The sequence below is a fragment of the Apium graveolens genome, chromosome 2 (genome assembly GCF_009905375.1).
Source record: "Apium graveolens cultivar Ventura chromosome 2, ASM990537v1, whole genome shotgun sequence".
NCBI lineage: Eukaryota > Viridiplantae > Streptophyta > Magnoliopsida > Apiales > Apiaceae > Apium > Apium graveolens.
In genome coordinates this window covers 195,566,526-195,572,444 of record NC_133648.1, presented here as the reverse complement: position 1 = coordinate 195,572,444, position 5,919 = coordinate 195,566,526, and the positions used below count along the sequence as shown (strand labels likewise).

General features: G+C 39.4%; 1 non-coding gene across 1 annotated transcript; it reads left to right on the top strand.

Moving 5' to 3' along the window:
* The first annotated feature begins 2,728 nt into the window (after positions 1 to 2,728).
* LOC141709902 (small nucleolar RNA R71) lies at positions 2,729 to 2,835 on the top strand. The gene has a single exon (XR_012570456.1). It is a non-coding gene; the product is annotated as a small nucleolar RNA R71 (small nucleolar RNA).
* The last annotated feature ends 3,084 nt before the right edge of the window (positions 2,836 to 5,919 follow it).

Here is a 5,919-nt window from a genome sequence, read left to right as displayed (position 1 = left end):
AGAACTTTACTAGAGACCTTCTACCCAAGAATGATGCTTTGTTGCACCATAAAGTGATATTTCTCCCAATTGAGAACCATATTGGTCTTAACACACCTTTTAAGAACTGCGCCAAATTTAGCAAGCACTCGTCGAAAGAATCCCCGAACACAGAAAAATCATCCATGAACACCTCCACATTCTGACCAATCATGTCATAGAAAATGGCCATCATACATCTCTGAAATATGGCAGGTGCACCACACAACCCAAAAGAAACTCCTCTGAAGGCAAAAGTACCAAACAAACAAATGAAGGTAGTCTTTTCCTGATTTTCTTGAGCAATGCAAATCTGATTATAGCCCGAATAGCCATCCACAAGATAAAAATATTCATACCCAACCAACCTGTCAAGCATCTGATCAATACAAGGAAGAGGGAAGGGATCTTTCCTCGTGGCTTTGTTCAACTTCCGGTAATCCATGAAAACTCTCCACCCCGTGACTGTTCGAGTAGGAATGAGCTCATCCTTCTCATTAGCGACCACAGTGATACCTTCTTTCTTCGGCACACACTGAACTGGACTCACCCAAAAACTGTCGGAAATAGGATAGATGATCCCTGCATCTAGCCACTTGAGAATTTCCTTCTTCATAACCTCTTTCATTATCGGATTTAACCTTCTTTGTTAGTCAATAGTTGGCTTGCTTCCTTCTTCTAGCAGAATCTTGTGCATGTAATAAGAAGGGCTGATTCCCTTGATATCTGATATAGTCCATCCAATTGCCGATTTGAACTCTCCCAGAATTCTCAAAAGCTTTTCCTCATCACTACCCGAAAGGTCAGACGCAATAATAACAGTCAAGTAGATGCATCTCCGAAAAAAGCATACCTTAAGTGTTCAGGTAATGGTTTAAGCTCAAGTGTAGGAGCTTCCTCAATAGAAGGCTTGAGACGCCCCTCAGAATTTTTGAGTTCTGACATTCCAAGAGATTCAAAAGGTATATCTAGCCTTCTCTTCCAAGGAAAAGTAAATACTGCAACTGCTCATCACCTTCATCATCTTCACTGTCTGAATTTCCCAATAAGGCTTTCTCTCAGGCACCGGAACTTAGCATTTGATCAAGTTCTGAAGTACCCACAGAATCAACCAATTCCACTTTTAAGAACTCCTCATTATAAGTAGGGAATTTCATGGCATTGAATACGTTAAAAGTCACATCATGATCCAGTACTCGCATAGTGAGCTAGCACTTTTGCACATCTGTCAAGGTTCGGCCAGTAGCCAAGAATGGTCTTCCCAAGATTATGAGAATCTTCTTATCCTCCTCGAAATCAAGAATTACAAAGTCAGCAGGAAAGATGAGTTTATCCACCTTGACCAAGACATCCTCCACAATGCCTCGTGGATATGTAATAGAAGGATCGGCCAACTGTAAGGTTATATAAGTAGGCTTAGGATCAGGTAAGTCCAACTTATTAAAGACAGACAAAGGCATCAGATTGATGCTAGCTCCCAAATCATATAAACACTTGTCGAACGACAAGTTTCCGATGGTGCAAGGAATGGTGAAGCTTTCAGGATCTTTAAGCTTCTGAGGTAACTTCTGTTGCAGCACAACACTGCATTCCTCCGTAAGAGCAACGGTCTCTAAGTCATCGAGCTTCACTTTATGAGAGAGAATACCTTTCATAAACATCGCATAGCTAGGCATATGTTCAAGAGATTCAGCGAAAGGTATGTTGATATGAAGTTTCTTGAACACCTCCAGAAACTTAGCAAATTGCTTATCCAGCTTTTGCTTCTGCAGCCTCTTAGGAAAAGGAGGTGGAAGATAGACCTGTTTTCCCCTGTATTACCCTCAGGAGGAGTGTTGACAACAACAGTCTTCCTTGGTTCCACATCTGCTTCCTTCTGCACATCTTCTTCAGCCACCACTTCAGATTCTGGAACTTGAGATTTTATCGGATTTGTAACTTTCCCAAACCTCAATACGATTGCCTAGACCCGCTACTTAGCTTCCCTCTTACCTGGTACTTTTGTGTCACTAGGCAGTGTACCAGGTTATCGATTCAGCACGGCATTTGCAATTTATCCAATTTGATTCCCCAAGGTCTTAATAGAAACCGCTTGGCTCTTGCACATGAGCTTCAACTCCTCCAATTTATATTTTTCATTAAATTGTGGCAGTTGCAGAAGTTGGAGTTGTTGTCTTGGTGCATATTGCGGTTGTTGAAAACCAGGAGGGTTATATTGCTTTGCTGCATACTGCTGATACGGCTGGTACACCATATTCAGAGTGTTGTTCCAGCTAAAGTGAGGATGATTGCAGTTATTGGGATGATAGGCGGCTGGAACTGGTTGCTGTAACCTTTGAAAGTTGCTCACGAACTGAGCTAATTCACTAGAAACAGCACACTGCTCCGTCTCATATGCACCAGCACAAAGCTCACAGACACTAGTGATCTGATTAACTCCATCATTAGCCAAAAAATCCACTTTCATCGTCAAAGCTTAAAGCTGAGCAGCTATAGCAGTAGCTGTATCCACTTCTAGAATTCCTGCTACCTTGCCTTGAGGCATTCTCTGAGTTGGGTTCTGGTATTCATTAGCAGCCATCAGCGCAATCAACTCATAAGCTTCATCATAGCTTTTAGCCCATAAGGCTCCACATGATGCTGCATCAAGCATGGTCTAGAAGTTGCACCCAGACCATTATAAAAGTAGTTAATGATCATCCAGTCAGGCATCCCATGATGAGGATACTTCCTAAGCATCTCCTTGTAGCGATCCCAAGCCTCACACAAAGATTTTCCCGATTATTGGGCAAATTGAGTAAGAGCGTTTCTGATTGCAGCTGTCTTCAACATAAGGAAGAATTTAGTTAGAAACTTTTGAGCAAGATCCTCCCATTTGGTGATGGAACCTGGTGCTAGAGAATGTAACCAACACTTAGCTTTATCCCTCGAAGAGAATGGGAAAAGCCTTAACTTAATATCATCTTCAGAAACTCCATTACACTTGAAAGTGTCACAGATCTCGATGAAATCTCTGATGTGAATGTTGGGGTCTTCTATAGGAGAACCCCCAAACTGAACTGAATTTTGTATCATCTAAATCGTGCTCGACTTGATTTCAAAGGTGTTAGCCGCGATGGCTGTCCTGATAATGCTAGACTGAATATCATTGATCTTTGGCTGAGAATAGTCCATCAAAGCCTTCGGATTCACTGCTGGTTCTCCCATTACAATAAAAATCTTCAACTACTTCCTTCGCTTTATCCAGTGTTCTCTTGCGAGATCGAGAACGCGTTAGCATACACGCCCTCTAGAGTACCTGAAAAAGCAACAAGCAACAAGTAAAATATTCGAGTCAGTGAACTTTAACGACCACTGATGACAAGCACATGAACTAAAAATTAACACCAAGTCCCCGGCAGCGGCGCCAAAAACTTGTTAGGATGAAAACACGTACAAAAATTTACATGCAAGTATACGCGTTCGCAAGTAATATAGAATTCTTTCTAGTTCGTTCCCACAGAGACTCTTTTGGTTAATTTAAGATTAAGCACTTATGTAACGATGGTATGGTTATTATTCAATGCTAAGAAGATTAACAAGTTGAGATTGTTTATAACTAAGATATTAACTAACATGCAATTAACTAAGAGATTAAAGGGTTTAATTTACTATATGAGACCGACATGGGATTCTAACTTAATTACTACTTAATTCAAATTCATTGTCCTTAACCTTAGCATGCAATGGTGATGACAACTAACCAGACAAAATTAAACTAGTGAAGTTGAATAGACACCGAGTATGTCACTACGCCATGTGTGCACATAGGCAACCCCTACTATACAGTTGCATAAGGCATAAATGGTGTTGCATAAGGTAATAGGCAACACCGGGAAGGGGTTGTCAATGTGGACGTGGCCGTAGAGCCCTAAGCAACGAATTATGCAACACCAGAAAGCGTTGCATTATACGTCTTTTGCAACAATAAAACTTACAATGATAACAACACTTAGTGTTGCATAAAATGAAGCCACATCACCACTGTGTCCTACGTGGCAAGTGACACATCATTTTTCCACGTTAGCAGTGGTCCCTACTTTGACACGTCAGCAATGGGTCCCATATTTGCCACATCAGTAATGGGCTCCACTTTTGCCACGTCAGGAGTGGGTCCCACAATATGTAATGCAACACTGATTTTAGTATTTGTAACACCATTTTTATTCATATATAACATCATGTTTAGTCTTATGCAACACCATATAGAGTCAAATGCAACACTTCAAAAATTAAAAAAATTGACATAGTTATACTACTTTTACATTATTCCTGGCAAACAAGGCATCCAACAATCAATACAAAAAACATCCAATAAAATTTAAAACTTACTAAACTGTTTCTAAAGTCTTATTAACAAGTATTTGGTTCTAACTATCAAAGTACCAAATTCTAACTTTAAATATGGGTTGAACATATAACAGCAACAACAGCTGTAGAGCCGACAACATCAGAAGCAACAGGTTCAATATTATGTTCCTATGCATTAGCATTATGCCAGTCGCCTGCATGGACTCCTGCAACCTCCATATCAACTTTTCTGAAACATTTCAGAAAAGTGTTCTCCAACTGCTCCCGCCAATTATTCCCAACATTTTCACATTTTAAATGCTCTTTAATTTGCAACATTAAACTCAACCAATTACATGTGTTGCGACTTCCTTCACATCAACCTCATCGTCTTTAATAAATCGAACAAAATATAAAATAAACCAGAAGTTAATCACCTATAGAAAGTTCAATAAGCATTATTGGTTATTAGATATATCTCACAAAAGTAATTACATAAAAAAGGCACATATATAGGAGTACAGACCCATGGTTGATTTGACTAATCAAACATCCATCTGGCTAAGAAGATGGTAGATGCAGCAATAAGGGACGGAAGGAACTCTAGGAAACCAGGAAAAAATTGATACATTACATATAAAATTTATATATGGTATAATTGACAGTTTTATCTACCTCATAAACTGGTCTCATGACAACAACGGACCTCCCATGCTTGTCAAAGTAATAAACTTTGTAAATTTTTCTTGTCTCAACTTCATGAGCAATGTCTTCGTGCATAGTAGTAAAAGATATTAAAAAATATACAAAACTATCTACCAAGCATACAACTAACAAAACAAAACTTCCAATTTAATCCCGAGTTCACAAACAACTATGCTAGGATTTTAAAACTTTCAAACTAATATAAACAAATTTACTTCCCGAAACATAAAATTAAGAATTTACTTCTTCAAAAGAATAATACTAATAGTAAAGTGAAGACTCCCAAAGTAATCAGAAGAAGGTAAGTGTCAACAACTATTGAAATTAAAAATATTTAGATCACATTATTGCATGTTCAGCTTAAAAACATAAAATTTTATACATACCCACCGAAACTTCTATTTCCAAAACTCGGTCCATCACTTAACCCCACCGCTTCTTTCTTCTTCAACTTCAAGGACTCCAACGTTTCATCAACCTCCTTCCAATCCTCCTCCCTAGGCCTCGCATTGCCAAATGGATTTGACCTCTTAGGCTAAACAATACCCACAACACCTCCTCAGCAATCAGCACTTTTCTCGCCCCTCTTCTTCCCCCAAATTAAGCTTAGGCCTCACAACATCCTCCCTCTTCTTCTCCTAACTTTCGTCACTCTCGAACCCTCCCCCTCTCCTACTATCGAAACTAGCGGAAGCCCCAAACTATCGAAAGCCCCAAACTTTCTCCACTCCTCCACTCGATGGGTATTAGCCATGGTTGGATTTTCACGAAGGATTAAAAGAAATGATTTTTTTCAGAATTGTTTTGTTAGTGGAAAAATTGGAAGATTCATAGGAAAAGGGGAAGAACTGATGAGAATGTTGCACA